The sequence below is a fragment of the Atractosteus spatula genome, assembly GCF_055471065.1.
Source record: "Atractosteus spatula isolate fAtrSpa1 chromosome 16 unlocalized genomic scaffold, fAtrSpa1.hap1 SUPER_16_unloc_2, whole genome shotgun sequence".
Taxonomy (NCBI): Eukaryota; Metazoa; Chordata; class Actinopteri; order Semionotiformes; family Lepisosteidae; genus Atractosteus; species Atractosteus spatula.
In genome coordinates, this window is record NW_028296632.1 from 1436934 (window position 1) to 1448852 (window position 11919).

Consider the following 11919-nt stretch of genomic DNA (forward strand, 5'->3'; position numbering starts at 1 on the left):
AGCGAGCACCGCTGTTGCTGCGTTCTTGCTACAATCTCACATGGATCGCGAGGCGTCGGCGGAAACATTTTTCAAAGTCAGTCTCCATTAAAAAAAAAACCTTTCCAAAATACAAGCCATGCAGACAGACACGCCTCAGAGGACTTAAGGGTGGCTTCATGTGGGAATGATAAAGCCTCCCCGTCCGGACAGGAAAATGGCACTTTGTTAGACACAAAGAAACAATCAACAACAGACAAATGTCCACAAGCATTTAAGAAGCCGCACCATGTTCTTGCTACAATCACACACGGATCGCGAGACGCCGGCGGAAATCTTTTTCAAAGTCGTTCTCCGTTAAAAAAAAAAAACCTTTCCAAAATACAAACCTTGCAGACAGACACGCCTCAGAGGACTTAAGGGTTGCTTCATGTGGGAATGATAAAGTCTCCCCGTCCGGACAGGAAAATGGCACTTTGTTAGACACAAAAAAACAATCAACAACAGACAAATGTCTACAAGCATTTTAGAAGCCGCACTTGAAATAGCTCTTATATTCGTGTTAGACGCAGGAATCGCCTTTTTATTGAAGCTCTTACGAACGCCATGGAAAGCAAAACAAAGCAAAGCAGAGCAGAACAAAACGAACAAAATAAAACCCTCACGTCCTGCACTTGAATATAATGCCGTTACGTGCCGAAGCGGTATTGGACGTCATCCTAGCACTGCAACCCGGAGCGTACGGTATATGGGAACGAGCACACGTCACGAATCGTCTCTAATCACTCCCTGCACTGTAAGGCGCCTTGAAGCGTGCACCCTCAACATTCATCTTTGCGCATCTGTGAAAGGTAAACTCTTGAGCAAACTCTGAACCAGACGCTCAAACTCCAGCTAGGATTAGGGGTCGCATTCCCATGCTACTTGAACACTTTGTTCAAACCAGGCTGTCCGGACATGAGTTGGCGCGCTCCAGATTTTCTTTTTCTTTTTTTTCCCTCGTACTCGAGGGTCATTTTCCTGTTCCACATGCAATTTCAACATCTTCCTTGGGAGATGTCAAGCCAGCAAGCCACTGCTGTGCTTCAGTGGCCGGTGTGGAGTTCAGTGGCCCTGTTGTACACGGAAAGCACATTGAGCTCCTTGGACATGAAAAGTTCCAGTTAAAAGCCATTTGTCATCCTTTCTCTTGGTGTCGATGTTGCTATTGTATGTAAAGGTGGCAACTTGCTCAGCGAGCAGGCGGAGCGCACAGCGAATGCAGATGTGTCTGAGTTGTGTGTCCAAGTGGCTGCAAAAGGACAGAGCTCGTGGCGCGCTGTGGCTTAGTTGGTTAAAGCGCCTGCCTAGTAAACAGGAGATCCCGGGTCCGAATCCCAGCGGTTCCTTTTTTTGGTCTGTCTTCTCGAACAGGACTGGTCATTATGGACAACCGCCTACGGCTAGACTTAATTAAATGCAAGTATTCATTTCCTGTCTTGAACGACTTGTTTTTCTTAGAATGCAACTTGCAAAACATGAAATGCAAACCTTGCTAATCAGCGCTCGCGGCTGGAAAACAAAAAAGAAGTCAGCAATGTTTTTTCTTTAACCTTAACCCTGCTAATGGAGGAGTTAAACGACCGAGTCTACGCAGCTTAAACGGTCCGCACGTCGGGTTCTTAGCTGAAAGGGTGGTAAATCAGGCTCACCCAGTCCTTAATCTTTTAAAGAGGATAAAAAATTGAACCTAGTCGCCACATCACATACATCCTGTTCAATGATAAGAAGGTGACATCTGTCCTCGCTCCAGAGTAAATCACACGTTGAGGGCATTTTTTTTCCACTTTACCGTGAGTCGGGCTCGGCTGCACACAGGCGAGAGCAGAGCAATGAGGTCACGGGGACAGGGGAGTCACACGCTGGCGGTTTGAACACGCGGAAGATCACTGAGGGATCTACAGTATATGGACCCTCTGTGCGCCACCCGTCCAAACTCTGGACTCTGAATCCTGCCATCCGAGTTTAGATCTCGGCGGAACCTGAGCCGCAGTTCCTTCTTAAAACGTAATCTGGTGAGCATTTCTAGAATCGTACTTGTATAGATGCAGCCTTTAATGTGTTGCTAGGTTAAAATTGATGACTTCTTGAACTTCAGTAGGCAATTGCCCTCTTGATTTCGGATTTAATTGCTTTACTACAGGGGTGCTTTTATGATGACAGAGTCATGTTCAGGTACTTTGCTGGATGGAGGAAGCTCATTTCGGACTCTGTGATCTGCTCACCTGGAAAGGTCTGCTGTACTACTACAAGAGAGAAGTAGAGTCTGGAAGAAGGGACAATTTTATGATGCTTTGGAAGAAAGTGTTTTTTTTTTCTTTGAAATCGAAATGAATCAGAATATCAGTGCAAAGGACAAACTCTTGGTTTGGTTTAAAGAGATATGGTTTTAAACAGACACAATGTAGAAAACAGGTGTTTCTCACTTTTGGAAAAGAATGGACCGGGGGTAATGTTTTACTAGTTGCAGTGCTGAGCTCAGTGGGTTGCAGTCGTGCAGTGTGACACCAGGGCCAGTGGCGCAATGGATAACGCGTCTGACTACGGATCAGGAGATTGTAGGTTCGACTCCTGCCTGGCTCGGGTCACTTTTAAACGCATCAGGCTACTCCCTAAGTAGCCTGTGCTACTTACTGTATGTGGGTGTAATCGTACCCAGTACGAGATTTCCTTCATGTAAATGAACTGCACCTGGGCTCAGTACGGTGCTGAGAGCCCAGCGTTGCTGTTCTAATTAGCACGCACTGCATCGGCTATGAACCCGAACATTTCAATTATTCCGATCAGTAAGTCAACACGTAGTCCACATGAAAGGTAGAAATATTCTCTTGTCTGTCTCTTGTTTGTATATAACTGAATGTCCCTGACAATGTACTGTTAGTTTTAATTGAAGAACGGCATTTGTGTTCAAATATAGCAGACAAGTTTACGTAACTGCTCATGCGACACTCAGTTGTAATTAGTCAAGAAATAAAGTCGAACAACAGCTGAGGGTTTGAATGTGAACGTATCAGATTGCAGCGCCTTTTACTTCCATTGACAAATGATAGAGATTCGAAGAGAGATCCTTCAGACTGGCAAGCAAACCCACGGCTTTTTCGGTTTTCTATCTAGGCAACGTTGGTGTCTGCAATAGCATAAATGAAAGCACGATGCAATTTCTGTGGCTACATTTGTTGCACTTCATGCACAGTAAGAGTGTTTCTAACACCAAATAAAAACTCAACAATTAGCGATCACGCCTTCTCCTCAGTTAACCCACTGAAACCCTCGCTGATAAGAGTTCTTTACTGCGTGCTTTACGAGCACCTATCTTGTCGGTTCTTTGAGCTTTATTGATCCGATTTTCAAAGGCATAAGTAGAGCACCAGACGTGCGAACGCAAAATGTGTGGTTATCTGAAGAATTGATTTCCATGGCAGCGGGTCCAAGCGATTTAGCGTTTTTATAGTACCAGAAAAGGAGAAGCGGCACTTCGCCTCTGCCGCGCAGGCACACTACAACGTGCGGCAGCCGCCGTAGACGGCAGGATTTGAACCTGCGCGGGGAGTCCCCACCAGATTTCGAGTCCATCGCCTTAACCACTCGGCCACGACTACGGTGAGCTTGCCACTGAAGTGGGCAGCTTTCCTCACACATGCAGTGCAATGTACTGTAGTGTTCCCGTTCACTCAATTCGCAGTTCTGCATCAGACCTCTAACTCGTTTCCTAAGTCTTGGTCAGCTTGAATTTAAGCCACGAACCATGCTTCTACTGTATAAACGTCTAGAGGAATCACAAACTATTTGAAAGGCCATGATTCCAGGGGGAACTGACAAAGTCTATCTCTAAACACCTAGCGCAGTCTCTCGAGAGACTGTCAAAAATCTCTTTCTCCATTTGCGTTGCAAGTAATTGGAAACACAGTCTCAACCCAGAGTCACTTGGCAGTAGCGGCACTTAACCACTGTTATTGTCACTGCTTGATACCAACGTTAGCCTACTATACCATGTTCAGCCACCGCTGGAAAACGTACTGCTCTAGTACCACACGTGTCAGACATGGAGAGCGACAAGTGTGTGATTTGAACCCATGCATGCAGAGCACAATGTATCAGTAGTCCATCGCCTTAACCACTCAGCCACGACTACAGCAAACGCTGCTATTGCTGCATTCTTGCTACAATCTCACATGGATCGCGAGACGCCGGCGTAAATCTTTTTCAAAGTCGTTCTCCGTTAAAAAAAAAAACCTTTCCAAAATACAAACCTTGCAGACAGACACGCCTCCGAGGAATTAAGGGTTGCTTCATGTGGGAATGATAAAGTCTCCCCGTCCGGACAGGAAAATGGCACTTTGTTAGACACAAAAAAACAATCAACAACAGACAAATGTCTACAAGCATTTTAGAAGCCGCACTTGAAATAGCTCTTACATTCGTGTTAGACGCAGGAATCGCCTTTTTATTGACGCTCTTACGAACGCCATGGAAAGCAAAACAAAGCAAAACAGAGCAGAACAAAACGAACAAAATAAAACCCTTATGTCCTGCACTTGAATATAATGCCGTTACGTGCCGAAGCGGTATTGGACGTCATCCTAGCACTGCAACCCGGGGCGTACGGTATATGGGAATGAGCACACGTCACGAATCGTCTCTAATCACTCCCTGCACTGTAAGGCGCCTTGAAGCGTGCACCCTCAACATTCATCTTTGCGCATCTGTGAAAGGTAAACTCTTGAGCAAACTCTGAACCAGACGCTCAAACTCCAGCTAGGATTAGGGGTAGCATTCCCACGCTACTTGAACACTTTGTTTACGCTCAGTGCTGGATTTTGGGAACTTTAGGACGAGTGGGACTTTTCTCCTATCTGTCAATTCGTTTTGTTTTGGAGACTCTTGGCTGTCTGTGTTGTATAGTGCAGCGTGAAGAAAACGTTTTCGAAAACTGTGCCGGCTCAAAAGTTGTAAGAAATCCTCTCCAGCTCTTTTAAGTCTCTTCAGTTTTGTCATTTAAAGTGAAACTAGATGTATAACTGGAGCCTCACTTATGCAAATATTGCAAATTTACATAAGTGAGGCTCCAGTTCGACATCTAGTTTCACTTTATATGACAGAAGTACATCAGACTGCACCGGACTGAGGGATCACTTCCGGTTATTTTTACCATCTTAAGCATTTGAAATCCTCCCCTAGGCAGTTGTGACACTTTATCTTGGCTCCACCTAGGACACTCTTCAATCACTTCTCTCTTCTCCCGCAACACTCTCGTCTGTCGGCAGTATGTGGCATCTTTGCATTACCACCAATCTCACCACGGCAAGCAAGCAACGGGTTTTGGCAAGACAGGAGGAGACTGCCTGGCCCGAACGGGGATTGAACCCGCGACCTTGGCGTTAATAGCACCACGCTGTAACCAACTGAGCTAACAGGCCTCGTGCCCACTGTCCTCTCTGTGCTGCAAAAAATGGAATTCAGGGAAGTTTCTTTTGTCCTTCTTTGAATAGAAAGCCCTGCGATTCAGTGTACGGGCTTTCTCGTGCTGTTTAATGGTTCTTGTAAACCAAATCCTACACTGGCCTGAAGTGCCCCCCCATTTCACAGCATTTTTCAGCTGATTTCAAATGTACCTAAAGGAGAAGCATTATTGAAGACCATCAATTACCAAGAGCTTTTGTCAAAGGTTTTGGTGGTCACTTTTAATGACCACAGAGAGCTATGACCTCGGTTTTACATCTCATCCAAAAGACAGCGCCTTTTTACCACACAGCGTCTCCGTCACTATACTGGGGCATTGGGACCCGCACAGACCTCAGGGTGAGCACCCCACCGCTGGCTCCATTAACACCGCTTCAAGCTGTAAGCTTTGCTTTTCCCTGTAGGTCACCCTCATCCGGGTACTGACCTGGCTCACAGCTTCTAAGCTTCAGTGGGTTTTCAGTTGCGAGTTGAAAGGGGATGCAAGTTATGGAGCCGCTCGCTGCAAAAGCCACTGCATTGGCCAGGAATCGAACCCGGGCCTCCCACGTGGCAGGCAAGAATTCTACCACTGAACCACCAATGCACGCTGCAAGCATCTACAAAAAAGACGCTTTTTTACCACTCTGAGCTGGATGTTGGGTCCCAAGGGAACTTCTGGACGAGTGAGAATTTTCTGCTATCAAAATTTGGTTTCGGAGACTTTTGGCAGCCTACAGATGCAGCCATTCAAAATGCGTGGGCGATACCGCATTATTTTGCGGTACGCTGTACGCAGTCTACCGCAAGCTACCGGTAAATACCGCGAGTTACCGTAAATTCTCCTATAATACGACAAGCAAAATAATAGTATCCGGAATTTCCGCAAGGTGGAGCTAATAAAGCTCAACCTCTCATGTTTGAGCTGTGGCCATCAAAGTCTTTAACGAAGATATTACTAATAGTATTAATAATGAATGACCTTGGACAAGCTGTAAGTGTAAACTCAAAGTATTGCCCTGGTCAACATTCTTTTTTTCATTGACCGTCTTTGTAAAAGTAACACCACAGCATTTCGCAATCACGCATTTGTTTCCAATCATGCAAAGTACAGTAATTTTTGAGAATCGATTCACCATGCCTTTCACATGCTCATAAAAGAGATTGATTTAGGAACATAAACATATTACCGTATGAAAACTGTACTGTATACAGTATGTATATGTATATTTAATGTCTTAACTGTGCCCGTTTAAGTATTGAATATTCATATCTGATTTTACCACTGAAGGGAAATCTTAGTAGCTGAGCATAAAAAGAATAGGAGCATACTGCAACGCGTGTGAAGGCCATAAACGATATTAATTTTGGAACATAAACATACAGTATATGGCTGGTCTCGGTACTTTAAAGAAAACATACACGAAACATGGTTTCATTATGACCAGAATCGGTCTTGATATATTTTTAACTTGATTTACAGTATTTGAGAGGTATGTCTTAACACCGATACTACAGTGCTTAAGTACTGCTCACGTATATGTTTCTAGGTTTATATTATGCATTTCATACGGTCAAATTACTTTTGAGCAACTAATAAGAAGCGCGAAACGGTATGCGTTTTAGTTTCGTTTTGTGCTGGGACCCGTGGATTGATTAGAGATATCAAGTACATACAAGTCATTTTTTAAATGTTGTAGTTCGTCTTGAAAAAATGTTACGAGTACATCATCTATCAACAATTACACAGGTTCTGTTTCCATATTGCGGATTTTGGTTACGTAATATTATTTTCTAGATTTCACGTTGTGAATATATGATTTGGGCAAACAGAGCCGCAAAGAAGTACATTATGGGTTGTTGTTGTTTTTTTTGCAGTTTTATCTAGAACAAGCGATGCTTAAACCTTTGTCTGATTCTTGTGAAACTATCCACATGACAGTTACAGGACCTAGGAGTTGACTTCAGTGATGTCACTGATGGGATGTTTCTAAAAATCCATCCTCTGTAAAACGTCTTCTCTAGATATGTATTCGCTAATGAAGTATTCGCTAATGAAGCTGTGTGTTCTGAGCCTGGATCTCTACATTTCTGTATGAACCAGCTTAGAGGGCTAAAGACAGCTTGTGTTTAAATTGAGTGTAAGGCAATTTATGCTTCTAAAGTTATGGTCAGCATTTATTATTGTACTGTGCTGTAAACTTGTTCTGTGCCTAGTCACATTATTTTATAGCGTTTTTATAGTGTTATCAAATCCGGTGGCGCTGTGTGTTAGTTTCCTGACTCCCATGTCACATGGTCTGTGATTGAAACCTGTGAAACCGGTTTAATTCGTCACAGCCAGCACTCCGGCAGAGAGGGGGTTGTACTCGTAAAGTAGAAGCAGGCGAGATTTCCAGCGAAAGACACCTCCCCCCCACCCTCATACGATTCAAATTGTTGTAATGTTTCATAGCCGTTCAGGGACGCCAAATATGTAACGTTGTGGCTCTCTGAAGGCACTAGTTCTGTAGGGTTTGGGCATTTACTGAGACAATTATTAATTGTAGCAGTAAATCACAAAGTTGATTCTTTTGATGGCTTTAGAATCCAACCATGCGATATAACTCAAACAACGCACACGCACAGGTACTAATACACGAGGATACATTTATTAATACATAGAATATGCATGTAAACCTAACAGATCTTATCGAGAGGGTTATCAGAATACAAAAGGTATATATTCAATCAGTTACAAAGAGTTACATATATCAAGAGGACATACGTTCAGTATATCATTCATTAAGACCGTTTCGTAAAGTGAACTTGGTTACAACTTCTACATTAGATACCCAAAACAAGTACATAACTCTTAGGAATTAAATTGATATCAACTGGTTGGGATAACAATTGAATTCTCGAGCTGTAATGCATTGAAGTTGAATACTCATCCCATTTCTGGGGATTCAGATCTCCTGCGGGCACAAAGAAACAGTTGCAGGCTGTTGCTGTCCAATCCGCACTGTCTGGCTCGGTGCCAGGTTGTGCTGTGCGGCTCGCGACAGTGCGCTGCTGATGCTCACTGACCGGCTAGTTAGTGTTGGTTTTAACTAGCAAAGTTTGTGCACAGGAGAAAAGATGACTGTGGGTCCCAGCAAGTCAGGAAGAGGACCGGTTCGCTCCTGACGAAGAGCTAGTTCTGAATAGTGATTCAGCTGTCCACAGTTCTGACCTGTTCACGAGGCCTGCTGCTGGTTACTCTCTGGCAACCTCCACTCTAGACTCTTAGAACAAAGGAAAGTTCTGGCACTCGGACACACTGGCCGTTCCGTGGTTGTCCGGGCTGAGTCTCAGGATGGTCAGGAGGCGCGCTGCGAGAATGTCCTGCCCTTGGGAGCCTTCTGCTCCTGGGCCGTCCTGCCCTGGAATTCTCCTTTGAATTCCCTTTAGAACAGTCCACAGAATCCTCTCCAGAATCTTACTGAATCTTACTGAATCTCCCCTTCTGAATCTCCAGGCCTGTGTTGCCTGTTTTTACCTGGAGGAACTTCAGCTCGTTGATTGGCTGAAAGTTCCATGGGCATCAGAGTCCCACGTGGGTTACTCAGCCCTACCAGTCCCTGATTGGTTGATCAAGGTGAGATATGAGTCACTTACTCCTGACACTTAGTAATGCAGTCCAGATGTCCAACTGGCACTCCCTAGACAGATAGGCGCCAATGGATGACCATTGATCATGATAGCCAGACTTAGCTAAGTGCATCCCCCTTTGGGAGCTGTCCTAGGAAACCTTAAATCACCCTGCACTAATGGTCTCTCTGTGGCTGCACCACAGAGATGAACAGAGAAATGGGGCCTCATTTGGGAAGCTCAGAAACACTTAATTCTGCCTTATTATTAAGCCTCGCCGCTACATATCCCCCCTTTTTGAAGGTCACGAGGTCCTGAGGCATTGTTGCCTTCAAAACAAAACAGAGTTAAGTGATGTCCCTTGCCATTAGAACATTAATCTTAAATGTCCACATTACTCCTCGAGAATTCATACCAGAACCAGCATTGGATACAAACAGGATGAATAACATCTGGAGTATGTATAAACACGGTAGGAGACATTATCTAAGTCTAGGAATTACACATCAGGAAGCTCACTGTCAATATCTGATACCTCTGTAGTAGATATTTGGGGAGAAGTCACTTCCTTTCTTTTGACATGCTACCTTTGACTCATTCATGCTACCCAGAGTACATCTTGATGTAAGAGTACAGCTTTCAGAGTACACTGTCAGTCATTATCCAGCTTCCCAGCAGCAGTGTTACAATAACACCGGTTCCTGTTCCCAGCCCCCCTGATGAACCACAACACCTGTGTTGGGCACCTGCCAGGGTGGTTTGGAGGTTTGTTCCATTAAAGCAAACTCAACTACCTGTACCTCTTCAGGGCCTACTGTTTCTTGGATTTCTATCCAATTCAATAGTGTGGCACCTGAAGGTATCCATGACCTCAAGTATGGTCTTATGTTGTCTGGTTCCAGACAGTACAGTGTTAAGTCACCAAGCTGTACTATGGCCTCCTCGGGAACTTACAGGAAACTGTTTGGTTAGGTAGCTGCTTTGTGGTAGCTGTATCATACCTGTCACAAGTCATAGTGTCAGTTAAATGTGGTGTGCTGACCAGCCATTTACTTCCCACCTGCTCTTCATGGGGTTCATTAACCTCCCTCTGCTAGTTAGTAGCTTTACACCCTTCATTGGTGAATCGTTTAGACACAGCCAATGGATAGCTTTGGTAGCCATACCCATCTCAAGATTTGGAACCAAATTCAATCTTGGATTGCCTTCTGGGTGAGCTATGAGCGATGGGGTTAATGTCACATACTCCTCTACTGAGAAGAGTGGAATCAAGTGGGTTGGGATTTTGTGCCGTGGTTAGACTGGCTACAGTGGCACCAAGCTCCCTTAACAGGTCTTGTGTCAACATTCTGGCCTGTTGCACACAAGCATAAACCCACTGTATAACACCAACAATCATGTCCACTGGTTGGGGAATAAGGTTTAACCCTGTTGCATAGGAAGTTGCCTGTAGGATTTTCCCTAAGCTTTCCAACTTTTGCTGCTGTTGATACAGTCTGTCACTACCTTCTGGCATCTCTGACACCTGCCTTCTTGGGGCAGTCAGGGTGAGAGTGCCAGTAGCACACAAACCTACCAGAAAAAGCAAACGTGCAACAGTGGCGGCAGCAATCAGTCCTCCCAAAAGTCTTTTCGGGTGGCTGACCCCAGTCATCTCCTTCTGAGTGACTGTTGTCTTTCTAAGCTGGCGCAGCATGTACATGGTGTCTTTCTCAGTATGCCATGTGGCATCTTGGGCACCAACATCCTGGAAATCTGGGGAGATCTGACGCAGCGGCTGATGCTGCTCCTCCATTTCCAGGGCATCTGCTTTTTCGATTTGTTCATGCCTGTGCTCTAGGAAACCTGCAGGGGGCGGTGCAGCGGTGGAGCATGCCTGACCCTTGGCTGAGTGGTCATCTGGAGCACCTGAGTGATCTGGGATTGTTACCCCATTCTCACTGTTCAGGTCCACCCTGCACACTTCCTGATTGAGGAATCCCTCTATCGGCATGTTTACAATCGTTCGCTGGGCGTGGGTGTAGGACACCTGCTCGCTCCCCCCTTCCCTCGCTAGGGGTTCAGGGAGCTGCCCCAGCACTGGGATAGCTAGTTCATTGTCTTTGAACTTACTATCACCCACCAGGCCCATGTCAGTGCAGGCAGGGATTCTGACACCCCTCTTTGCGATGTCCTGCACTGGCAGGCGGGTGACTTGACCATCCAGCTCCAGTCTGGCTGAACCACTGTTGGTCAGACTCAGACTGACAGACTGAGCTGGTGGCTGTAAGAAAACCGGCTCGGCTTTCATTCCCTGTCCCTTCTGGGGGACTGGGTGTGTTGGCAACCCTGCCGTTGAGGCAGGAACAATCAGGTCAGTCTCACTCACTACCTGGTAGTTGTGAGAAATAATGTTACCTGACTGCAGGTTCCCTGGGTCACAGCAGAGGGAATCGGCATCTGGGATCAGGTGTGTCCACAGCGCAGTAGTCTCAGCGTCCAGCTGGACCTCCTGTCTAACCTGTGAATGTTGCACCAGGGGCACCTGGTGGTGGCCCTGTGACAGCTGCTCAAGCAGATCCTCACTAATAGAGGACCTCTCAGGGCTAAGGGTGAGGGCTACATCACCAACCTGCTCTCCTGCCATCTGGATCCCTTCCACCACTGCGGGGTGGTGGTCCTGACCCCTCTTGGGTGCCAGGGTGCACAGGGAAAGCTCCTTTTCATCGCCAGGTGGGGAGATCTGCTCCTCTTTAGGGATGTAAAAGGGGTGTGCTTTACCTGGTGGATCAGGCGGCTGCTTGGAGCACCGCTCCTGTGGCATGGAGGCTGTTGTGACCTTGGCCAGGGCACGACTTCCCTGTATATCTG

At 45.8% G+C, this 11919-nt stretch overlaps 3 non-coding genes across 3 annotated transcripts; 1 reads left to right on the forward strand and 2 right to left on the reverse strand.

Annotated features, from left to right (window-relative positions):
• The first annotated feature begins 2528 nt into the window (after positions 1-2528).
• Positions 2529-2601, forward strand: trnar-acg (transfer RNA arginine (anticodon ACG)). Its single transcript has one exon. It is a non-coding gene; the product is annotated as a tRNA-Arg (tRNA).
• Positions 2602-3535: 934 nt separating this feature from the next.
• trnas-cga (transfer RNA serine (anticodon CGA)) lies at positions 3536-3617 on the reverse strand. Its single transcript has one exon. It is a non-coding gene; the product is annotated as a tRNA-Ser (tRNA).
• A 1744-nt stretch (positions 3618-5361) lies between these two features.
• trnan-auu (transfer RNA asparagine (anticodon AUU)) lies at positions 5362-5435 on the reverse strand. The gene has a single exon. It is a non-coding gene; the product is annotated as a tRNA-Asn (tRNA).
• Between the last annotated feature and the right edge of the window lie 6484 nt (positions 5436-11919).